This window comes from Saccopteryx bilineata, chromosome 1, assembly GCF_036850765.1.
Source record: "Saccopteryx bilineata isolate mSacBil1 chromosome 1, mSacBil1_pri_phased_curated, whole genome shotgun sequence".
Lineage (NCBI taxonomy): Eukaryota > Metazoa > Chordata > Mammalia > Chiroptera > Emballonuridae > Saccopteryx > Saccopteryx bilineata.
The window spans coordinates 283,787,491-283,813,840 of record NC_089490.1 but is presented as its reverse complement, the minus strand read 5'-3'; the positions used below and the strand labels follow the sequence as shown (position 1 = coordinate 283,813,840).

General features: G+C 40.3%; 1 protein-coding gene and 1 pseudogene across 1 annotated transcript in view; both read right to left on the bottom strand.

Moving 5' to 3' along the window:
- Positions 1-26,350, bottom strand: part of FBXL7 (F-box and leucine rich repeat protein 7) — a 403,508-nt gene that overhangs the window by 43,212 nt on the left and 333,946 nt on the right. The window lies entirely within an intron of this gene.
- On the bottom strand, positions 2,957-3,533 carry LOC136321064 (large ribosomal subunit protein uL6 pseudogene; annotated as a pseudogene).

The window sequence follows — 26,350 nt, the reverse complement described above, 5'->3', positions numbered from 1 at the left end:
GCCACGACTGAGGTCCACGGCCCGTGGTGGAGATCTCCTGGAACTCGCTTTCAGGTTCTCGAGGAGAGTCAGTGATTTACTGAACATTCTCGTAATAAGTTCTTTCTGCTTAAATTAGCTGGCAGGATTTGTATGGCTCAAAACAAAGAACCATGTATAGTTAAAACGAATTTAAAGGACAGAGTCAAGAATATGGTTGTCCTGGCGTTTGACATCTCATCGTCTCTGGCCCTCCTACGGCTATTTACAAACATATTTTGAAATTCCTTTGGTACTATTATCTGTATTATGATCTCACTACTAACCCCAGCTCTAACTGACTTCTTTTTCATCTTGTTCCGTATATTACAGTCATGCGTGTAAAGACACCCTTCAGCTTAGTTCCAGAATCACGCTGAAAATCAGCGAACATTTTGTACTGACAAGCTGAAGTGACATGGGTCAGGAAGTAGGTTACATGTGACAATTCTGAAGGAAATTGGTTTTCCCAGGCATCTTTTTTTTTTACACTGGGTGATGTCATACTGGAGATTCACTCTTCTGTGGTCTTCAGTAAAACTTTAGTGCTGTAAAACTGGTTTCCCATGCAGGAGACATGGATGACAGGTGTCATTTTCTGCTCAGTCCAAAGATCTCTTTAACTTCTAGGGAGGCGCAGGGTAGTATGAGCTCACCTCAGGAGGTTGGGCGCTCCCATCAGTGGCAAACTCACTTTTTGGAAAAAGTTTTCATTCTGTGATCTGTAATGTTTACCAGAAACAAACTAATTGATCAGCATGAGACACAGAACCTTGTCCACAAGGGATACTTAATACATATTTTATGAACCGATGAATGAAAGGCTGGGAAGACATCCTAAACAAAATTTCATTTGGTAAACTTTCATGTCAAAGAGTAGTGGCTTTAAATATTTAATATCTCTGTGACTTTGCTTATCTAGAAATTAAACTCAGATAATTGCACATTTCAACTATCCTTTTTTAAAATTCAGAAAGGTCAGTTGTGTTGTCTCAGATCACATGGTCCCACTAAAGCCCAATTTGAAGCAGTCCATTTCCACTGAAGATGCCATTGGATTCATCCCGCACCTGCAACTGTTCACATCTCCAGTGACTTTAGTGATATGTAGACATTGTACTACGTATCCAAAAATTTCCCTACTTATTCCATGATTCTATTTTGGGTATGAAAAGAGAAGCTAAGTAAAGCTATGAATGGAAGAATTTTGCTCAGTTGCTTTGCAGAGTTCTTAAAAATAGTCAAAGAAAAATTAGAATAATGCGAATAGTAACAAAGATGTTGGTTTCTTTCATGTTGCTTGTTAATTTATGTGAAGGGTTTATTTAATCATATTTAAATTCCACAGAGATTAAAGAGATGCAATAGTAAACTACAGATCACCTAGTTTGTCATGCTAGCTCCTTGCTGATGAGATTTGTCTAGTTGGCAAGGTAGACAACAACATTAAGTAATAAAATAATTTCAGAATACTATAGAGCCATCCCTACGTAGGTAGCAAAAGACAGAGCCTGTGATAAAGGAAATGAACAAGCCAAACAGAAAGTTAGTGATAATAGGAATGTCTAGTCTGCTCCTCTTTCGGCATTGGAGGCCCATGTGCAGTGCTGGGTTTTTTGCTTTAAAATAATTTGCAATTCTTTCTAAACTCCTGTTGCTCTAACCATGTGGCTGCTGGAGAAATTGCTGGGTTTTTCTATTGATTTTTTTTTAATAGAGAGAGGAAGGGAGAGAAAGAGAGTAAAATATTGATTTGTCATTCCACTTATTTATGCATTCATTGGTTGATTCCTGTATGTGTCCTGGCCGGGGATCGAACCTGCAACCACGGTGTATGGGGATGTTGCTGTAACCAACTGAGCTACCTGGCCAGGGCTCAGAAATTGCTGGTTTTAATATTTCTGCAAAAGAGAAGCATTTGCCTTATAACTAGTTAACTCTTTAAAAGAATATCAATCTTTCATTCTTGTTCCTGCTCACCTTTTAAAGGTGTATCCTGCTCTGTGTCTCTTCACATATTTTCTTACATGAATTCTTACCCTTGCCAGAGCTTCAGGCCTGGCTTTAAAAAGGGTTTAAGCCTCATGTGATTATGGCTTGATTCTACAGATGCAAACCACAGATCATCAGATCTCCACAGTGCCTGACCATGAGGACAATGTGAGCCTGAAAAGACCATGCAAATCCTTTAGCTGCCTTGTAAACAACTAATATACATAGAATACCCACCCTCAAGGGAGATCAGCCACATCTTTTTGAGTAAGTGCCAAAAAGCCAGCTTTCTGAAGGGTAAGGAACGGAAGTCACCCACACATTAACTGCAATGGAGGCTGTTTATATAGATGCCATTATTTCCATAAATAAAATCCTTATCCATATACATATAGAACCACATAATAAGCTCAGAGTGATGTTCTACAAATAATGTTTATTTGAGCGTTTAACCAAATGCCCACTGATGGGCCTTTTCTCCCAGATCCTTATGTGTCCCTGCGACTCCACTTGAAGGTAGAAAATTAAGAAGCTGCGCGAGGTGGTTTTGGTTCAGAACTTAATCCCCAACCTTGAGAGCTTGGAAGTGCTCTTCAAATTATTGATAATTCATTCACTGATTGCAGTCTGACTTCCACATTGTCTAGCCCTCGAGTAATTCTCTAATACGTAGACCTACTTATTTCCTGCAGAAAACCCTTTCCTTCTGGTTGTCTTTCTATTGTACCACACTGCCTTCTATCCCAGCCACAGCACCACCAGTGCAGCCAACCAAGGGTGGGGGGAGGCCAGGCTGAGCTGTTCTGACCCTTAGAATTTTGGAGGAGGTAAAATGTATCTCCCTTTTAATACAGCCTTTTAAATCAGTCGTGGTCCTATCTTTCTCCTCCCCCCTTTTCATATTGTCTCAGTTAATCTTTTTTGTAAGAACTGGATAACTTAGATTTTACTCATCAGCCTTCTGAACTCCTTTTTCAGAAACACACGGATACTATCTCTAAATTTTCTAATATCCTTGTCTTTAACTATTGTGGCTTGCTGAATCAAAGCAGCTGAATTTGACACAAGTTCAATGTTGTTTCCTTCAAGAATTAACTCATCTTTCTGGGCTTGAGATACTGAACAAGCAATGCCTGACCTCATCCGAACCCTGCAGATTTATTTTTCGCCCAAGCAATTTCTGATTTCAAAAAGAGAATCATTCTCTTGATAAACCACGTTGATGGGGATGTGAACACACACAACCCTCATTTTGTAATGGAAGCGCAGCGTAATGCCCTTGATATCGCGTTCTGTACGTGACTGCAGAAAGTGCAAACGGTGCCAGCTCCTTTCTGTTTCCCCGCCCTTTGTCAATCCAGAGCCTCTTCTTTTCCAGGGACTGAGTTCTACAGCAATGTGACAGATATTCCTCGACAGGGTGCCTCTGGGTCCCTTCCCATAACTGTGTGTCCCTTCAGAGTGATGGCGACATTGTCTGGAATGTCAACCGTTTGATATCTGAGAATGGTTTTCCTTCCCATAATGGATGCCTGTCCTAGGTAATCTGATGCCTCTTGGCTGACCTGAACCTGGGCTACACCATCACCAAGAAGTAAAAGCAGAACCCAGGATCCCCATCAGAAACCAGAAAGTATCTATACTTTTAAAAAGCTGCCCAGGTGATTCTAATGTGAATCCAAGACATGGCTCCCGAGGACCCCCGCTTCCTGTATTCATCCCTCATGTGATCACCTCCCCTCAAGTATGGGCTAGGCCTGGGGACTGCCTTCTAAGATAGAAAATGTAGGGAAAGGGATGGGAGGTCGCTTCTAAGATTCATTTATAACAGCATGCGACTCTTGTCTTGTCATTCTGTCTTTCTTTCCGGGCTTGCTCACTCTGACGGGAAGCCCACCTGGCATGGAACTGAGCTCAGCCTCGGGCCCATAAACAGGGAGGACCTGAGGCCCTCAGCCCAACCACCCACGATGAACTGACTCGTCAGCAACCACCTGAGCAAGGCGGGAAGTGGCCATGTCTCCAGTGGAACTTTCAGAGACCACAGTTCCAGCTGGTTCTTGAAAACCCAGATGACCTATGCAGGAACTCCTGACCCACAGACATGGTAAAGGAATAAAAGTGTATTTTTTCCAGATTTACTTGACAAATAAAAATTGTATATATTTAAAGAGTTCAACATGATGATTTAATAACTAATATATTGTGAAATAATTACCACTCTCAAGCTAACATATCCAGAAAGTAGTGTTACCAAGCGTACGATCCCACAAGACAGACAAGTGCTCACATCGGGTCATCTACCGCTCTGGTCACAGTGACCTATCAGACATGAGGATTTTGGTGCCTATCAAGCTAACGTCTCCATCTCCATCACTTCTCCTAGTTACGGTTTTGTTTTGTTTTGAGTGTGTGTGTGTGATAAGAACACTTAAGATCAACTCAATGTGTATAGTTCTAAGTCAGTAAGACTTGGGATAATTTGTCACACAGCATAAGATAACTAATGCAAATAGTCACTAGTGATAAATGCTATAGGAAAAAATAAAGCATAAAAAGGCACCAGAAAGTGATGAGGACGGGGGTGAAGCAGAGAGCGGAAATGATAAAACAGTGTTCCCAAGGAAGGCCTCACTGAGAAGGGGCCATTAAACAGAGGCTTGAGCAGGTGGGGGAGTGAGTCCCTTGGACACCAGCAAGGAGGTCCTTGCAGACAGAGGGCACAGATCTGCAGTGGGCTAGGAGGACAACTTTCTAGGGCCAATCATGTGTTGAGTAATTTACCTGTATTTTCTCAGGCTACCCACACTGAAGCCTAAGAGATAGACATGGGTTAATATCCATTTACAGATGAGGGCCCTCAGGCTTAACACCCCACGAATACATTACCACATGCATTGGGGGTGGGCACTAAACACAGGGTTGTGAGTCCAAGTCCACACCAGAGAATGAGAATTAGTTTTCTATTGCTCTGTAACAAATCACTACAGACTGTGGGGTTTAAACAGCGCAAATTTATCTTACAGTCTGGTAGGTCTTCATCTTGCAAGGCTAAGATCAAGGTGTCCGTAGAGTTGTATCCCTTTTTTTTTCTTTTCTTTGTATTTCTCTGAAGCTGGAAACGGGGAGAGACAGTCAGACAGACTCCCGCATGCGCCCAACCGGGATCCACCCGGCACGCCCACCAGGGGGCGATGCTCTGCCCCTCCGGGGCATTGCTCTGTTGCAACCAGAGCCACTCCAGCGCCTGGGGCAGAGGCCAAGGAGCCATCCCCAGCACCCGGGCCATCTTTGCTCCAGTGGAGCCTCGCTGTGGGAGGGGAAGAGAGAGATAGAGAGGAAGGAGAGGGAGAGGGGTGGAGAAGCAGATGGGTGCTTCTCCTGTGTGCCCTGGCCGGGAATCGAACCCAGGACTTCTGTACGCCAGGCCGACGCTCTACCACTGAGCTAACCAGCCAGGGCCGAGTTGTATCCCTTTTTGAAGATTCTAGGGGAAATCTGTTTTCTTGTTTATTCAGGTTGTTGAGAGAATGCAATTCTTCAGGGTTGTAGGGCTCTGTTTCGTGGGTTGGAGGTCCTGGCATAATTTATGAATATTAGGAGAATATCAAACATCTTATTTTAGATGTTATTTCCAAAACTTTTCATTTTTAGTTTAAAATATCAAGAAATGTCCTCTGGCCACCAGCTTGCTTCATTTTCTTCTTGTTATCCCTTAGCAAAGAAGTTCAGTGTGCCGGGTTACCAGGGAGGTATTCTGGTTAAGCATTGCACATGATATGGTAGATCCTAGAACTAGTTATAACATACATTCCACTCTTTGGGAAGCTGAGTTTATTCTACTTCCAGATGAGCTTATTCAATGGAGGAGGATGCAGAAAGGAGCCTTCCTGCCACACTGAGAGCAATGTGCTTCTGAGGTGGCTGGAGGGCAGGGGAGTAAGCAACGGGCAGGTGAGCGAGCAACAGGCAGGTGAGCAACCCTGAGTCGGAATGGGAGGCGTGAGTGCCAGCTGGCAGCAGAAAGGAGCCTCCATCCATCAGTCCAGCTGGTGGGCAGCTGTGTTCTCCCTAACCTGGCAGAAAAGGACTCTGTCCCCATACCCTGCTCTGTATGCCACATCCAAGGTGAGGCTGAAATGGCTGCTCATTCCCATTGAAGACAGCCATGGGGAGACTCCAGGATTTTCTTGTATGCATATGTCAGTGAGTCTGAGAGCATGAACTTCTCTATGGGCGTGTGTACACGCTGCTCAGAGATATCTAGGTTGACTCTAATCCTCATGTGTTACATGTGGCAGAAAGTTTACACAGTGACCTGTTCTACTAAAATTTCCCAAAGGCACTGCCAAGTGGCAGACTGTCCAGTCTAAATTAGATCTCATTGTTTCTGCTCTCTCGTACCAGTGCCAAGAAGTAGTAAAAACCCAAAAGTGGAAAGCCAGAAAGGGAAGCCGTAAAAGGACTGAGAAAATCCCTAATAATTGAGGATTTCCAGTATTAATCTTTTCCACTTGGAGCATGAGCTTTCCAGTCATCCTTTTATTTTTAGAGCCCATTTTTATTTAAGAAGAAGGAGTGTTGATGTCTTTTCTTTTACCTAAGAGTATAGAGTCCTGTGCACATAAATCAAGGCAGAGATCTGATGACTGCCAGGCTGGTTGATCCCCATGGACTTGGTTTGAGAAATATTTACATGGGGATCTTGGAGAGCAGTGGACGTGATCTCACTCTGATGACACAATTCTTACTGCCCCCCCCCCACTGTTTCTGTGTCGCTGTGACTGTTTCTGGAAGCCCTGTCTCTGATCTTCCAGGGCTAGAGGAGGGGTGCCCTGTCACTGCTGTTGTACTAAGGACTAAGAAGCAATTAGAATGGACAAAAATACAGTATTAGCCCTCAGGTCTTCTGGAAGCAGGAGAGGAACAAGTCTTGGCAGAAATAATGCATCACAGGTGTCATAGAGTAAGTAGAAAAACTTAATGAGATGAGCCAGAAAAGTAGGAAAGATTACTACTTTGCAGCAATGTAGCCAAGGAGGATGGGTTAGGTTGCAGTAAAGAACCAAATCAGTAGATTTGGCAGAAGCAGTAGGTTTTGAATTCTATCACAATCAGACTTAAAAAGACATTAAAGAAAGTATTTCCACTACAAGCAATAGAAATTCACCTTAAACTAGCCTTCAGGTAAAATGGAATCTATTAGCTGATGTAACTAAAACGGTCTGGTGGTGGCTTGCCTTAGACTGGACAATGTCAGGTGTCTGATGGATGGTCTCAGAGAACTGACTCTTTTTTCAAGACCTCGCTCTGATTTCTGCGGTGTTGTTTTCATTAACTGAAGAATTCTCTTTATATGAGAGGAAAGGTTAACATTTTAAACTTACATGATCCTAGTAATTGCAAATCTCCTAAAGAGAGAAACCATCCCTGGCTCTGAGCACCTATTCCAGTCCCCAGAAGGTCTCTAGTGAGTGAGCAGGCTTCATTTGTCCAGCTTCTGTAGAAGAAGTGGAAGCCCCTGATTGACAATTTCATCTTAATCCCATGGTTTGGGGGTGAGCAGGTCCCAAAAGAAAGGATCCAAAGAAGGCCAGTAGGAAGCACAGCTTTCCACACCAGGTCTGCAGGAGATCCAAGTCCCACAGCAAGGGATCTGGCCCCACAGCAGGAAAGGCCACTTAGAAAGCAAGTGCGAGCTGACCTAGCAACAGCAAAAGGGCATTCATTGGAGTGCTGCTTCTCAGAGAATCAAAGGGAGAAAGATCTAAATGGGGGTTGGATTTATCAGAGGGATGCAGAAGAAAGATGGTTCTGCAACTTTCCCTCCTACACTGCATAAAGCTGAACTCTCCATCAGCACTTCACAAATCTACGGGGGAAGCTGAGAACTGATGACAGGCCTCTAAATCTCAAAATATCCTCTCTTCTAATCCCTCATATCCTCACTCAGCATTTTGCTTAGTCTTCTCTTGGTCTCTGTGTCTCTCCCCACCCCCTTTCCCCCTCCTTCCTCCTCCTCTTCTCTCTCTTTAAAATAGCTCTTTGAAAACAATACACAATAGTACCATTTTGGGAGGACAATTACTTTCAGTCCACTTTTACTTAGAGCTGTTTCACCATAATTGTTGCTGAGATGAAATACTGGACCTTTTCATGTTGAGAAAATTAAAAGTGCCTCAAGGGTCAGGGAAAACAACACTCTAAATACCAGCTTCAGGGAAAATGCTCACATAAAGTGGCTGCTCCCTTCCTGACACTACAACTTGTAATTCTCTAGTTTTCCCAGAAGAATAGATCTCCTACCCCATTCTTATTATCTTCAAAGACTCCAACAATGGGACCCTGAGCTCAGCCCAAAAGGCCCACAGCGGCCAAACAATTCTTACCAACAAACAATTGTGTACATTTCTTTTTTCTAAGACAAAATCTACATGACCAACTTTGTTACTAGAGAAAAAGTTACCTTTTCCCAGAAATGGTGCACAAATGGGACAAACATAGATGTTGTTTTTGGTTATGCAGAGCATAGCTGCAACTCTACACCTTGTTACATGTGGACACAGCAATGAACCACAAGATAGGAATTAGAAGGTGAGTGAAGTTGATAAATGGGGCTAAGACAAGATGTTTTTCTAACCACATGTGGAATTCGTTAAATGACTAATTCAATGTCTAATATATGACATGCCTGTCAGAGAAAACCAGCAATACATTTGCAAGTTATCACTATATATTTATTGATAAACCAGTATATACATAAGTGCATATATTCATGCACATATAGTAGTCACATGTGATCAGAAATTTCCAGATGTCACCTCAGTGAGAAATGGTTTCTACATTTGTAACTTTAATTTTATCTGTGACTAATAACCATCACTTATGTGAAATGGGGTAGAAAAAGCCAAGTTTTGTTCAAACCTAACCTGAGAGTTTAGTTAGAAATGTTAGAAAGATGCATTATGGTAAGAAAATATATTTGGAGTGTGTTAAGGCATAGAGAAACACATATTTTCCAATTTACATATAAATCATATTGAAATCTTCCTTAATCTGAAGCACTTATAAATTTAAACTTATACCTTTCAGGATAAACTTCCAATACTAACTGTGCATGAAAGCCTCCCCTCTGACCTGCAATCCTCATTGCCTTTCTTTCCTGAAAGCAGGTGGGGTGGGGTGTCAGTGTGCAGCTTTGAACTGAGTGTGCTGTTCGCCAACTCAGCGACTTCGCTCATGTCTTCTCTCTCTGGAAGACCCTGCCCATCAGCTCTGCCCTTTGGAATATCCTGCAAGGGTTCTCTCAAGCATACCTCCCTCAGAAAGCCTTTCTTGACAGTTCCCCTGTCTAAGGAAGATGATGGCGGGTCCCACAAATACATCTATCACATAGACAGATCACACAGACCAATCAACAGCAGTGATTGATTATTTGCTGTTCAACTTCAGCAGAGCACCTGCAGGTCTTCAGTAATTCTGACACTGGTTCCCCAAAGTGCCCTCAGTGGTAAGCAGAATAATTGCCCTCAAAATATCCATAGACCAATCCCTGGAACCTATGAACGTTACATTACATGGAAAGGGGACTTTTCAGATGGAATATGCATGTTCATAAAATGTCTATAATTGGATGCTGATCTATGTGTTCTGATATTATTGCTTACTACCCGAGAAGAAATGAGTTGTAGTGATAAAGATCATCAATCTACGGGTCATTCACAAACTGGGTGTTTTAAAGCCTCAGCTTTCTTATCTGTATAATGGGTTCACATCTGTAAAGAGTCGCTACAACTAGCAGTATTGAAATTTTGGGGACAATAATCTAGGCAGCATTGCAGGACTATACCCACTAGATACCAAAAGCAACTTTCAGTTATAACAACCAAACAACATTATAGACATTGCCCTACATCCCCTGTAGTGCAAAATCACCGCAGGTGGAGGATCTCTGAATTGGGACACAAATGCTTCTTCCACGTGCCACAGGCAGGAGGGGGTGAAGGAAGGCTAAGAGGCTCCGGGAAGGGCCTGACCCAGTAGTTGCCTGTGCATCATTTCTCTTGACTCGAGTGCTGGTGGAGACGCTGGGGACTTCCAAAGACTCCATCTATCACCTCTTTGAGTCAGTACACCATCCCTTCAACACGGGGGTATAAACAATAGGCTTCTTTGATTTCTGGTCAGCACTTGATCGTGATGAGTGGCTTTGAAAACTTAACTTTAAATGACTTAGATGGGAAAGAAGAGGGAAAGGATACATGGTATGGTTTTTAAATCCTAGTATATTAAAAATATACATTATATACGGAAATATTTACTAAGTCATGTGAGTGGAAATTTTCCCAAGCCATATTGTATATTAATCATATTCTAGTTCATAGAAATAAAGTAATATCTTATTACATTAAGTTTCTGGCGACCTACTATATACCCATAAGTATAGTAAGGATGGGTCTATGAAACAATTCCCGATTGTATAAAAGTGAAAAAATGGTAAAATCTGAAGAATAGTTTTATTTTGGCTTTAATTAAAGGGGTAATAAAGCTAAAGAATAAAAATAATGTAGCTCTTTTTAATAGAAATGAAAAAAAATGATAAACAAAAAAATTAATACTTCGCCACCTTTTGAATTCACTGTTGGAAGTTACTAAAGACAAAGCAGCACAAATGTTACCTTAATTCCCACCAGAGCACCTCTACAACTGAAACTAATGGGCACACAAGGGTATGTTCCGTCCTGTATAAACACAGTACTTCACAATAAATGCCCAAGGAGAATTCTTTTTTAAAATTCTTTTTACAGAGAAGAGAGAGAGAAGAGGGGGGGGGGCAGGAAGCATCAACTTCCATATGTGCATTGACCAGGCAAGCCCAGGGTTTTGAACCAGCAACCTCAGCGTTCCAGGTCAATGCTTTATCCACTGCACCACCACAGGTCAGGCTTGGAGAATTCTACAATTCTCAGATCTGTTGGAACTAACCACCACAGAAAGGCTTAAGCTGCAAAACCACTGGTTTTCTTTTAAAAAACCCTTCTTTTACCCAGTGAACCCCTAAAAGAACATCTTTCCTGACCAAAATGCTGGCAACATGATTTACTGTATAGTAAGTCTTTATCTTTGCTAACAATGATGTTGTGCTATTTATGGTTATTTTAACTGAGTGTTTGTCCCTCTTCAGTAAGTTTTACATATATATTTTCTTCATTTTTTCCTGTCCTCTAATAGCGGTGAGATTGAAATTTGCTGCAGTTCTCTTAGAGTGCAGCAGAATTTTCATGAGAAAATAGAAATGAAATAAGACTGAAAAATGAAGCCTTGCACTTGGAAAAACATCCCAACTGCCATATTGACGAATACTACACTTTCTTGAGCCAGTGTGCCAGCTCAGAACAATTGTTTAACTTGTCTGTTTCCATTTCCTCAATTTATGGCTGTTGGGCCTTGAAACAGAAACATTTTGAATATACGCATCCAGTAATTATATACATATACTCACATCTATCAGAAACTGTATGTTATATATTACAACCCCCCCCCCCCTTTGCAGGCATCTTTGCATGTATCTGTTAGTAGTTAAAAACATTCAGAACTTTATTGGAGGAGAAAGGAAATCTATTTCTGCATAATTAAAACTAAGCTCAAATATGTTTTCTGGTCAAAATCCAATTGTGTTGGTTTCTCACTTTGCCTTGGATCACAAGGAAACATTCATTACTTTTACCAACTTATTCCCTTGCTAATCAACTTTAAATAGTTCCTCATTTCTAGAACACGGTTTTTAAACTGCAGTCATAAGAGCTGTAGGGTCCCAGAACCTCTCTATCTGGGGCTGCTTGCAGAATGGGGAAGAGCTTTCTTTTTTTTTTATTTTTTCTTATTTTTTATTTATTCATTTTAGAGAGGAGAGGGAGAGACAGAGAGAGAGAAGGGGGGGGAGCTGGAAACATCAACTCCCATATGTGCCCCGACCAGGCAAGCCCAGGGTTTCAAACCGGCGACCTCGGGAAGAGCTTTCATAGCTGGTTTAAGAGTTCTTCTCCACTCAATAGTGCAGATTTGAATCTATTTGAATAACAAATGGAATATTCATATTCTTTAGATTTTCATTTCAAAGAAGGACCCCCACTAGAACCAAGAGTTAGGCCTGACCTGTGGTGGTGCAGTGGTTAAAGCGTCAACCTGGAAACGCTGAGGTTGCCGGTTCAAAACCCTGTGCTTGCCTGGTCAAGGCACATATGGGAGTTGATGCTTCCTGCTCCTCCCCCCTTCTCTTTCTCTCTCTCTCTCCCCCCCCCTCTATAATGAATAAATAAAATCTTTAAAAAAAAAATTTAAAAAAAAAAAAAAAAAAAAAAAAAAAAAAAAAAAGAGTTAGTATAGGTTTCAAAGCCTTGTGTAATGACAGCTCGGAGAAGAGAATATGAATTCATTTCATTAAGATCTTCTTCCACCTGAGTTCATAGGAAGCTTGCTTTCAGGGGAGGTGCAGGTGTGCAGAGCATCAGGACTGGTAGACATGCCAAGGCACCGGGAGATGTTGGAGGAAATGGCCCTGAGGTGGCAGAGCAGTGGAGGGGGATGTCCAGGAGAGAAAGGATCCTAGAAGTGCCATGGTCCTGGCTGTGGAGATGAAGAGGGTTGATGTAGGTGTAGTTGAGGAGGATGTGTATTTTGCTCAAGATAAGGGAACAGGCATGGTACCCCTATGGAAGGCAGGCAGATAACGCCTATCTAAGCTTGCAGGAGCTCACTGATCCTAAAAGAGCTATGAAGGCATGAGGTCCTGGTACACCTGTAGGTTGCTATACCGAGAAAACAAACGTTGAGCTATACAACTGATTTGCATGGAGAGTCTCCAGTCATTGAGGTATAAACTTGAAACAGATTTCTCCCACAATTTACTAATTGTGTTCTTTTTACTGAAACATAGAAAACACCCTAACTGATACCTCATTTTTAGTGACTTTCAGTAGCGGAGATTTTTCCAGTCCCATTTATACCCATGTCATATTTAATTCAAAGCCTTCCCTACCTGCCAGATTTGTGTCTCCAGTGGATCGCAGAGAGCAGGGGTTGTATTGTAGTCTGTGCTTTCCCTCCTGGGAAACTCTAGCTAGAGTTCTCAGTCAGCCTGATGGCACATTCTCCTCTGATTGCCCAGAGTGTTCCACAGTCTCTCCCAAACACACAACATGTGTGTGCGCATGCGCGCGCGCGCACACACACACACACACACACACACACACACACTTTGGGTTCTTGTTGACTCAGAATCCAAGATTCTGCTCTTCCTCTATGTTTGATGGTACACATGAAATTTTTATACTCATGATTTTTTAATATGCTTGCTAGACAACTTGGTTAGAACAACTCCTGAAAACAACTTACTTTTTAGAAAATAAGTATAAAATAAGAATATAGTACATAGGTTAAAATATATGGACTCTTGGGCCATGTTGTCCAATTCTGACGTGTTGATTTGGGAAAACGTCACTTTGTCTCTCAGGCCTCAGTTTCCTTACCTGCAGTCTGGGCATAATAATGGCAAACAACTTCAAGGGTCATTGTAAGCAGTAAATAATGTTTTGTACCGTGGTTGGCATTCTGAAGTTTTGCCTGTCATTATTATGTTTATGTACTTGCTACTGCAATCTCAGCTGAGACTGAACCCAGTTATTACTATACTTAAGATGATGGGCAAACCTTGAGCACTTCTCAGGCTCCGTAGTGTTCTCACTAGTAATGAGAGGGATGAATGATGTCCTCCATCTTTCCTTTTGGTAGTGTTTATAGACAATGGCTGTGGCAATAGAAAAAGATATCATGGGAGTAAAAACTGGTGACACCTTTTTGGAAGGCCACATTATACTATTGTTTATAATTTAATGTGTGCATGTTTTTTTTGTCTTGGAAATTTTTAGTTTACATGATTTATCTTACAGAAAATACTTATAGATGTAAAAAGATAAAAATTCAAAAATGTATATTGAAACATTGTTCACAAAGCCCCTAAATATGCATTTATTAAGAATTGGTTGACTATAATAAATAATGCTATCTTAATTTATAGTCATTGAAAAGGAGTTTGATACTCATGGAAGTAAACAGTGGAGTGAAAAAAAAGCACAAGTTGTAAAACAGTGTGTTTATTATGATCCCATCAAAATAAAAGAAGAGGCCTTGGCCAGTTGGCTCAGTGGTAGAGTGTCGGCCTGGTGTGTAGAAGTCATGGGTTTGATTACCAGCCAAGGCACACAGGAGAAGCACCTATCTGCTTCTTCATCCTTCCCTTTCTCTTTTCTCTCTATCACTCTCTTCCCCTCCCACAGCCAAGACTCCATTGGAGCAAAGTTGGCCCAGGTGCAGAGGATGGCTCCATGGCCTCCGCTTGAGGTGCTAGAATGGCTCTGGTTGCAACTGAGCAATGCCCCAGATGGGCATGCTGGGTGGATCCCGGTTGGGCGCATGAGGGAGTCAGTCTCTCTGCCTCCCCGCTTCTCGCTTCAGAAAAAGAAAAAAGAAGACAAGAAAAACGAATGCAAGCAATATAAATAAATGTGTATCTTAGCATATGTATAGAATATGAATTTTAAAACTATATTATACAATTATCAGTATTATGCTGGTGGTGAAATTATGAATGTTTTTATCTTTCTGTCATATTTTAGCAGTGTGACTGTGGGCAAACTATTGAAACTCTTTGAATCTCAGTTCCCTGAACTGTCAAATGCACAAAACTGAATTTTCATTATTATTGTAAAGATTCAGTAAAATAGCAGATTTAAGTTCCCTATCACAATGCCTGGCATACTGAAAATGTTTCATAAATGTGTCTCTTCCCTCCACCCTATGCTAATTACAAAATATCTAGATACTAAGCTGTTTACCTTTAAAAAGTAGAAAAAATATTTCTTGACAATAATTTCGATTTAGCTCCATGAGTAACACAGATTTAATAAATCAAATTTTTTGTAATTCTTATTTTAAATGCACCATTTTTCTTAGGATCACTTTTTTCTTAGAGGGAATAAAAAGATATGTAACTTAAGGCGTGAAAGAAATGGTTGACAGCTTACAGTATTTTACAGTTGGCGCATTAAGACAAAGAATATATGTAACTTTTGTGTCCTAACTCAGTTATAATCCAGTAAAACAGTGCAGAGTACAGTAAGTCAGTTATTTCATTATAAATGTTTATGTATACATTTGCATACATTTCTATAAATATACACATATGTAGAAAATGTTCCTCCTCACCTTAATAGTGGTTATCTTTAAGATGCAAAATTATACACAAAATTCTTTTTTTTGAACTCCTTTATATTTTCTACATTTTAAAAACTTAAAATGTATATTTCTTTTGAGATTAAAATATGCACCATAAATGTGGCAAAATTTTATTTACTTACATCTAAAATACGTAGAATGAAGCAATAATAAAAAATAAACCAAGGTCTTTGATAATTATTTTGTCTTTACTTTTTATTAAAATCATGGGGGCAAACTTTCAACCTGAGCGTTTCCCTAATTTGAATGAGGTCAAGTCAACTCTGCAAAGGAAGCGAGAACAATGGATTTTGGCTTGTTTCTAACATTAGGAAATGCGCACGTCTTATCACAACAGTGGACTACTACCCTGCTTTCATTGTAAATAGTTAAACAAAACGTTAGTCAAGGGGGGTGATAGGTATTATTTAGGGAAAAGGATCTGCTTTTTAAGGCTTATCTGATTCTGTTATGATCCCTTTAACTAGTGTATTTGTGAGAAAGTGATAACTATCACAGTGCCTACTCCAAATAGAACTCAACTCAAAAATTTGGGTAAATTAACAGAATGGGCACCGGCTCTAGAGGTAAAGGCAGACTGTTGCTTGTTTCAGACAGAATGACCTACTCCATGCTGAAAGCACAAACATGTAGCAGGTGGGAAAGCATGTGGGAAAAAATGAAGTTTTAGACTGTTGGCATGTTCAAATGCAAAATGACTATAGAAGATCATCCAGCTTAATGTCTCTTTTTATAGAAAAACACCTGATTTAAACCGGAACATTTTCCTGAACCTGAACTTCAACCAGATATCCCACCTTAAACTTTTTCCTTTCCACAAAAGCATGCTAATGTAATTAACATTCAGGGAAGGTCACATGGCAAACAGGCCTAAAATTACCTACACAGATTTCAAATCCTACTGAATAATGGGATAGTTAACATGATGGGTAACAGGATGTTTATTAAAAAAATGCTTTTGGAATTTGATTTTTTCATGTTTAGGCTGACCTATTAATTATAGTCAACTACTAAATGTACACACTTATGAGGACAAACACTTGTGAGTGTTGCATGTCCAAATGAGCTTAGCATGCCTGGGCCCCCTATAAATATTTGCCAGATAAATTGTTAACAGATGGTTATTTGCTATATGGATTTCACAGACTCTTTGTCTCTCTTTTTCTCTCTTACTTCTGCTTCATATTCGGGTGCCAGAATCATTCCTCTCTAAAGGCAAAAAGATGAAATCAGAGTCAGCGATCTCCCAAGTGGTCCAGTTTATCTTATTGAATACTTTGGTCCAATGGCTTGGCAGAGAGGAACTTAGTAAATGTTGATGAAAACAATCTGCTACATCTTTGTCACTGTTCATTATGAGAGTTGAATGGATCAAATATCCTTATGTCATTCAAGTAGGTAGCCAATGTTATAGTTAATGTGAACTTTAGAGTTATGTCCCTAACATATTCAAGCTCCATACAGCTGCTACATTGATGTTTCTAAAATCATCAATATAGAAGAAATTTCAGGTTCCTGATCATGAATACAAGACCCTTGTAATAGCACTTATGCTGATACCTTTAACTTTATGCCCTGCTCCTCTCTGCTGTGTTGTTCTTAAGAATCCAAGGTTCTTAATGACTTTATTTTTAACTCACAATATGAATGTATCTGAATGCAAAGGGCATGAACGGCTCAGACTATATAAAGACAGTTTCTCCATGAGGTCCCTTTCCAGATACTCCACTTTAAACATTACTATCACCCTCCTAATTGACAAGGATTGAGTCTCATCACTCAGGTCCCAGGAATAGATGCTCCAAGTACCGCTTCTCAATGCAGAGCTTTTGGTGAGCTGTGCCTTTTCTCTTCTTCAATGAGCAACCATTTTCTTATCCTTTAAATCTCTGTTCTAGACATGACATTCTTAAAAAGACAGAAGTATAGATGAAGACTATACCCAAGCCTCACCTCCCCAGACCTGCCATGCACTAAGCCAGATGTCTCTCCTCTGCGCTCTATGGTACCCAGTGGTTACATGTTTAACGCCTGCGTTTATCATGTTGTCTCAGATCATAGTGTTCTGAACACACTTTCTAACCAGTGCACCCTGGGCTCAAATTGTGGCTCCTTCATTTGCCAGTGGGTTCAGTTTCCTCATGTGCAAAGCAGACATAATGGTAGAAACTATGTCGTAGAAGGAGGATTAAGTAAACAATTATATCTGAAGCTTATACCAGGAAGTCCTCACTAAGTATGAGCTATATCTGGTGTTTATCTGTATTTGTTCTTCAGCCATGATATCTTATTCATATTCTCAGGGGAAAATGTCTTAGTTACTTGTATATCTCTCTCCACTCGTGCTGTGCTTGGCTAGTAAGTTCTGTATACAGAGCAGCCAAACTGAACTTTTAAGAATAAGTTATCGAAGGGCAAGGGGGCAGGAGGCAGGCAGAAGAGGGTGAAAGGGGTCAAATATATGTTGACAGAGGAGACTTGACTTTGGATAGTGAGCACACAATGCAACACGTAGAAGAAATATTATAGAATGATACACTTGAAACACATAATTTTATTAAATAATGTCACCTCAGTAAATTTAATAAAATGTTTCTAAATATAAAGAGAATAATTTTAAAGTCTTGGAACCCTAGAACTCAAAGTGTATAAGCACCAATGCTTAGTTCCAAGTTCATGGAACAAGGAAACACTCTATGTAGGCATGGAGAGCCAGTCTTTCCAGCAAGGAAACACACATTTCAGATGATTCTACCCCTGACTGTAAACATGGCCTTCTCCAACAGCACAGACCTCATAGAGCTTCTGACTAATACCCAAAAGCTTCATGAACATACAGGGTATTCACTTATAGCTTTCAACAGAAAGTGTAAATTACAGGATGCCTGATAAATTCATCCAGAAACGTTAAGAAAAACAGATGTTATTTTCCAAATCTTATCAAACGATTCCCTTTCTCTTCACTCACCGGGGTAGTTTTGGGCCAAATATGATGGAAAAGTCATTTGCCTGCCCCTGATTATGTACACGCCCCAGAGGGAGAGGTTGTCAGAGTAAGTAAGATATATTGATTTCCCACACTCTGAGCTCTTCCTTCTCTGGGTGGTTAAAACACAACAAAGTATTTGATTTCCCCCATTTTTCTACTGATGAGAGATGACAGATTCTAATAGTTGAGCTCACAAATGGAAATCTTTATATTGTATGATTAGAATCTTTCTCTCTATATTCACTGTGACCCATCCAATATCATAGAGATATTCCAAAGTCTGCAAGAACAGTACTAAGGGAGTGACAATCTAGCACGGGTGGGTGGGCTTTAACCAGGACACTATCTGCCTGCATACTCAAGGTCCTACCTGCTTTGACTGGGTGAAACAGACAGGGTGAGCAGAGGAGAAAGGATGGATTGTCTGTGCTTAGTGGTTGGTATTCTAGATACCTCTTTTTTTTTTTAAATAATTTTATTTTTTTAATGGGGCGACATCAATAAATCAGGATACATATATTCAAAGATAACAAGTCTAGGTTATCTTGTCATTCAATTATGTTGCATACCCATCACCCAAAGTCAGATACCTCTTTATTGTATTTTAAATGTATTCTTCACTAGTGAAAAGTGAACTGGTTATATGTTTTTTATTTTTTTGGTTAACCAAAAACCTGCCTTAGAAAGAAGCTATGTCCGTGGCTTGTTGGCTCAGTGGTAGAGCATTGGCCCGGCATGTGGAGGTTTGGGTTTGATTCTGGCCAGGGTACACAGGAAAGGCGCCCATCTGCTTTTCCACCCCTCCCCCTCTCACTTCTGTCTCTGTCTCTTTCTCTCTCTCTTTCTCTTTCCCCCCTGTAACCATGGCTCAATTGGAGCGAGTTGGCCCTGGGCACTGAGGATGGCTCCACGGCCTCTACCTCAGGCCCTAAAAAAAAGAGCTTGGTTGCTGAGCAATGGAGCAATGCCCCAGATGGGCAGAACATCTTCCACTAGTGGGTTTGCAGGGTGGATCCTGGTCGGGGTGCATGCTGGAGTCTGTCTCTCTGCCTCCTCTCCTCTCACTGAATTAAAAAAAAAAAAAAAAGGAAGCTACTGGGTAGCTGTATGTAGAAAAAAATTCCTGGGTTTCTTAGATTATTTATGCATTTACTGTAGTCTGTAGACTAATTTTTCTATTTTGCTATTTATTTCCATGAATATAATAGTACACAACTCACATTTGTCCTTAGATATTCTTAGCTTCTATAAATTACATTAACTACCTGACTATTAGAAGGAATTTAGAAGAAATTGTCCCCAAAATGAAAACAAACAAACAAACTGAAATGATAAGGTAAGGTATTTGACAAAGAACATTAATTTAATTCTTATAGATCTGGTCTGGAAAATCACTGACTTAGTCTCCTGGTGACCTATACTCTCACTTTCAGGCATAACAAGAAGGGAAGGTGTCATTGTGTTTCAAAGCGCATTTTAAATGCTTGGGGTGGTCCATTATTTCATTGATTCAAATAAATTTCTGTGGCTGATAACATGAGTTGCAGCCTCTTTGGAGTATGGGGAAGAAGTTCCTAACAGGCGCCATTCCTGTGCTTGGTGCTAGTGACCCAAGCACATGCTATTGTGTGATTCTGAGTAAGAGAAAGTCTGCCTTCAACTTGGACTCCATTTTGCTTGTAGGCTGAAACAGGAAAAGAAGCCATTTAGGCATCATTTTCAAAAGGAAAGGACTTGACGGATGAAAAATTCTCTGAACAGTGGTAAGACTCTCCAAATAGACAAGGGAATGCCAAAAAAAAGGAGTGATTGTGAACGGAGCTGGCAACGAGTTCTCCAGGAAATGGCTGGGTGTGTGTATCCTTGCTGATTACACATATAATAGCTCCAAAGCAATGTTCTCTATCAAGAAAAACTGCATTTCAGAGCTGTATTTTCAAAAGGAAAAAAAAAGAGGACTCCTGTTGAGCTCTTTGGAAGGAGGCAGAGCAGTTTTTAGGTGCAGGGAAGAAATTAGGAGTTTCCATGTGCTGGCAACAGAGTCAAAGCGCACACGAGGAAAAGACGAGAAGGCACACAGCGCACACTCAAAAGGAAAAGCTGGTGTTGACTTACTACTGCTACAAAGTTTTAAAGAAACAATTCAGGAAAATTAAAAAAAAGATCAAAAGCACAAATGATTATGTGGTAAGCTCATCTCTCTTTTTCACTTTGTGAATGCAACTCCTGAAGGGGAAATGACAGGTACAGGCAAGTGGGGGGATTCAAGTAATTTAACGACCAGGTCTCTGCCCTAATGACCATTTTAAGCATAAAAAAACGACATACCGAAACATAGTTTATTATTTCATGCATTTAATACTTAAATAAGAATAATAAGAGAGGTACGCAACCTAGAATATGTTATAAGAAAGAGCTTTCAAATATTAATGAAAAATATTTAATAATACCTGACAAAATACAATGAAACTGTTATTTAAGATACTTCCAGTGACAGTTTGTTACCTGCGGATTGGCACATTTGTCTTTACGTTATATGTTTGTTTACTGAAGTAACAAACATGAGGGAGTTAAAATATTGCATTTCATCAAAGATATAATGGGTTTTATTAAATGAATAAATAAATATTACAAGCATAGTTCCATCAAATTTTTTCACCTATGGACGAAATGAACATTACTATGGGTGCTTAGAATATGTAATTGTGCAGATGAACTTTAAAATAGAGTAAGGAATGTAAATTTGTTATTTCCACATTGGGCGGCTGCCCAGGCGCCCACCTTAGAGAAAACCCTGATTACAAATGCCATTTTAACAACCAATTTGCCGGACTCAACGGACAACTAGGTACTGGTTCTGCTGAACCAGTGCAAACTTGCTGAATCTCACCACTGAGTACAGGTAAGACATTCAGATTTTAAGTTACAGCTAGGATACCTGACCCCTCAATAATAATTGAAATTAACAGCCTGCTGCCCATAGTCAACGGCAGAAGAAAGCTTATGAGAATTAAAGGAGGTAATGCTTGAAAACACTTGCTACAATGCCTAGCACATAAGTTCTGTATAAAGTTATAATTCCTAATGATAATAATTATAACAAATGTCTGGGTTTTAAGAAGCCTTTCTACTTGCGTCAATCTGGGGTTGAAGTGGAAATGATCACAGCATATATGACTGTGTAAGTGGTCTCCCCACGAAATCCCTAAGTCTCAGGGCTGACTAGCCTGATTTGAGGGCCCAAAGAACCATAAAATAGACACCACTCTTCAAGGGAGAACACATGAGAACCTGGATCACAAGCTTAGCTCTTAGAGCCCAAATTGGGAATAATACTGTACAACTTCTTAAAAAATTAGTGCTTTTTAACCTGGAATCACATTTGTGCCTCTCCGTCAAATTTATCAATTCAAAAGTTTAAAATACGTGCCTATTATAACCCATATTGCCTTAACCTCTCTCCATAACCTGTCTCACCACTTGTCAACATTTTATATAAAATTTTTTTACTTTAAGAAGGAATCATTACTAATTTAATTTAAAACTGCTTAACAGTTTTAATTGGTGATGATACTTTTCCATGATTTAAGGTATATGGTTATTTAGACTATCGAAACTCTAAGGTCTCTATGCAGTGTTGCCTTTGCTTGAGAAGAGCTCCTGAACCAGTCTGCTGGGGTGCAAATCCTCACTTCACCTCTACCTACCCAGCATATCCAGCAAGCTGAGTAATCACTTGGTGCCTCCGTATTCTCATCCATACAATGGAGACAATGCGAGTACTTTGCTCATGGAAGAACTGACTCAGTTAATACTCAGGCAGTTTTTTTTGTTTTGTTTTGTTTTGTTTTGTTTTGTATTTTTCTGAAGTTGGAAACGGGGAGGCAGTCAGACAGACTCCTGCATGCGCCCGACCAGGATCCACCCGCACGCCCACCAGGGGGTGATGCTCTGCCCATCTGGGGCGTTGCTTTGTCGCAACCAGAGCCATTCTACCGCCCGAAGCAGAGGCCGCAGATCCATCCTCAGTGCCCAGGCCAATTTTTGCTCCAATGGAGCCTTGGCTGCAGGAGGGGAAGAGAGAGACAGAGAGGAAGGAGAGGGGGAAGGGTGGAGAAGCAGATGGGCACTTCTCCTGTGTGCCCTGGCCGGGAATCGAACCCGGGACTCCTGCACGCCAGGCCGACGCTCTACCACTGAGCCAACCAGCCAGCGCCTCAGGCAGTTTTAAGAACAGGTGAGACAGAAGCAAAAAGATTTCAAGTATTTAAAAGTAAACTGAATTCAGAGAAGCTGTCCTGATAGTCTAAATTCAAGAGATTAAAAAATTTAACACATAAAATGTTTGGATGTTGAATTAGTAGTGATTTGTTTCTTCTCATTCAACCATCTATTCATTTATTGACCAAATATTTATTAACCTTTTAATTAAAAATCTTTTTTTAGATAGCAATTAAAAGGAAAAAAATTGGTATTAAAATTCAATGGCAGATCAAAAGAAGAATCATACACTGCATGCACTGTACACTTAGGTAGCATTTTGAAAACATTTAAATCATAAAACTAAGGATAAAATTTAGAAATAGGTCAAAGCTATAAAAGGTTTTAAATCCATGGAAGGATCACTTCTATAAACCATCAGTGCATTCATTAAACTGCACATTACTATTGCAATAACTTACACATTCAGGTTTAAGAATATCCAAAAGACATATTCAATCTTAACAGCTGCCATCTTGGATTTCCTCTTCCAGAAGAGAGAATAATTCCAGGCAAACATTAAAACATTAACCCTGGCTTTGTTTCCTATTAAACAGCCAAGGAGTAAGTGCTCCTGAAAAGTACTGTTTGAAATAATAATGAAACCCCTAGAATTTCTGGAGAAGTAACTCCTTTTTTGTTTTGTTTTTTTTTCTTTTTGTTCTTGTAGATGAGAGAAGGGGAGAGAGTGAGGCAGAGGCCTGCATGCACCCTGACTGAGATCTACCCAGCAACTCCTGTCTTGGGCTGATGCTCAAAACTGAGCTATTTTTAGTGCCTGAGGTTGATGTTCTCGAACTAACTGAGCTAACCACAGCTTCCAGGGCCATGCTCGAACCAATCAAGCCACTGACTGTGGGAGAGGAAGAGGGAGTGAAGGGAGAGAAAGGGAGAGAGAAGCAGATGGCCGCTTCTCCTGTGTGCCCTGACTAGGAATCAAACCTGGGAGGTCCATACACTGGGCTGACACTATATACATTGAGCTACTGGCCAAGGCTGCAACTCCTTTTTCATAAAACAAGTTTTGGGTTCTCAGCCTCAACAAAATTCTGCAGTTACTTTAGTTGTATTAGAAACCTTGACTTTTAAAGCTCTCTCGTAGTTAAGCAATTCCATAAAACATGCATACACACTCATGTCATGTATTTCTGTACTCTTTCATTTAATTTTGGGATTCTATATTTAAAAATAAGATAAGTGATGAGGTATTGATGTTTGATCCAGTTTCAATGTGGCCCTTATTTTACTGTATCTGATTTATTTGAATATTTTTAAGTCATGTTTTATATTTGAGGGATATTCATTTGGCAATATGAATTTTTCCATTCCTTCAGACTAGAGGTGTTAGTCCTAATTTCCCCAGTTGGCAAGAGGAGATAACTGGGTCTTAGTAAGTTTGATACTTTAGTTGCATTAGAAATCCTGACCTTTAAAGTTCTCCCTTAGTTAAGCAATTTCATAAAACATGCATGCACACACATGGGTTGGTTAGTAGGGAACAAAAAACTGCAACCAGAAGCTCAAAATCCTATAAGAATATGATTCTATATTGTCACCCGCAATGGGAGCTTACTGTGTATTCATGTTGGACTGGGCCAGTACGTGTGGAAAGACAAATTAGAATCCTTAGGTCAATTCCCAGCATCAGGAGAGCACACAGAGATATACTCCAAGAAGAAAAAAGAAATTGTCCAAATATTTCTTCCCTCAAATTGAAAGAACCCATTATCAGAAGTACCAATTTTTATACAGTGGTTAACCCACAGGGATTAACACAATGAGGGACCAAATTGCACAGAAGAGGAGGTAAGAGACTGCCCGGATGGCTTTGTGCTTGGGAGCACAGCACAGAAGGCTGGTAGCTACGCTGGAGGCCGGGTGGATCCTACTTACGGAAGGGAAGGGACAAGATGGATCCTCAGGCTAGGGTGGCTTAAAAAAAGAAATTCTCTTATAGGGTCCTTACCAATCTGGAGTTTCTTATATTTGTGAACAGTATTTCTCAAGTCTTTTTTGAGGGTGAGGAGTCTAAGTGATGGTGTGAAGAAGGTGAAGAAACTGGAGGAACTGATCCTCCTCCTGGGCCTTGACCATTTCTCTTCTTTTAGCCTGATCTGTATGCACACTCAGTTCCCAGCTGTCTTCCAGCATTAGGGAGAGATGGCTGGACCCCACCTGGCTTTCTCTCACTGCTCCAAGGCAAGGAAAGGCAAGAACCCTGAGCAATGGCCTCATGCAGCCCCAGGAGCTCTGCAGCAGGTTCAGAGCAGGGCTGACTCCAGAAATGTTACTGCTGGTGCTTGGAGCCACTTTGACTCCTCGCATGGCGGATTTACTAGGGTGGTGGCTCTAGACAGAAGGCAAGACTTGCTTCGGCAGCTAAGTGGAAGCAGACCTCTGGTGTAAGCAGTAGAGGTAATACTTCCCCTTCCCTGGCACTTGAACTGAAAAGATTGAAGCAAAATATAAGGACAATCTGTATGTAATTAAAAGCTTCTACTGGCAATTGCTTTTTTCCCCTTGTTAAAACAGTAGAAATCCAAATTTTCCACCTTCTTGAGCTGTGCCCCCACCAGCTCTAAATTGCCACATTTGGGAATAGTGTCTCTAAACAGTGTTGGCAAGGGTAGATCCGTCAAAGAAAGGAAGGTTTTTTTTAATTAAAAAAAATTTTTTTTTAAACATATGGCAATTTTCCAAGGCACAGTAGTTACTAAACTTCTTAGCCTATCCTTTGGAAAGGATATATATTTATTGCCCCTGTGCATATATTCTTTAAAAATTACTCATCTGGTTCCTTTTTGAAATTTTAATTAACTAAGATTTTAAAAGTTGGAACAAAAGAAGACAATAAAATCACATCAATTATTCAGCAGTTTGCAGTCATTTGAAACTCTTAGAAATTCCATAGTTTCTGCAATCCTCTTCTCTCATTTATCACACATAGAAATTTGAAGAGGTTAATTATGCATAGTTGTTTATCTTCTAAACACTGTTGTTCTTTGAATTCTTAGGATATGGAACTTTATGCATTGTTCTAATTCTATAACCAATCAACCACACAGAAAGAGAAATTAATTTCATCTTATTCATTCAGAAGTTTACTGAAATTCTACTATGTGTTAAAAATACATCAGGGAAATAAGGAGAGAGGGGGCAAAATCTTTAACCTTAGGGAACTTTCATTCTAGTAGGAAAAGATGGCCAGACAGACAGTAAGGCAATAAACGTATAAGTATGTGTGTGTGAATGAAAGGATTATAAAAAATAAAAAGAATAATAGTACAGACAGATAAAAATGTTTATTTTAAATTCTGTGTCACAGAAGAAGAGAATATATATATATATATATATATATATATATATATATATATATGTTATTTTTTGAGGGGGCATTTTTCTGAAGTGAGAAGCGGGGAGGTAGAGAGACAGACTCCCGCATGCGCCTGACTGGGATCCAACCGACAAGCCCACTAGAGAGCAATGCTTTGCTCATCTGGGGCATTGCTCTGTTGCAACTGGGACCAATCTAGTGCCTGAGGCAGAGGCCATGGAGCCATCCTCAGTACCCAGGCCAATTTTGCTCCATTGGAGCCTTGGCTGCGGGAGGGGAAAAGAGATAGACAGAAAGGAGAGGGGGGAGGTGGGAGAAGCAGATAGATGCTTCTCCTTTGCGTTGTGGCTGGGAATCAAACCGGGGACTTCCACATGCCAGGCCGATGCTCTACCACTGAGCAAATGGTCCAGGGCCTGAGAATATATATTTTTAACAGAAGAAAAGTTTTTATGAATCATCAT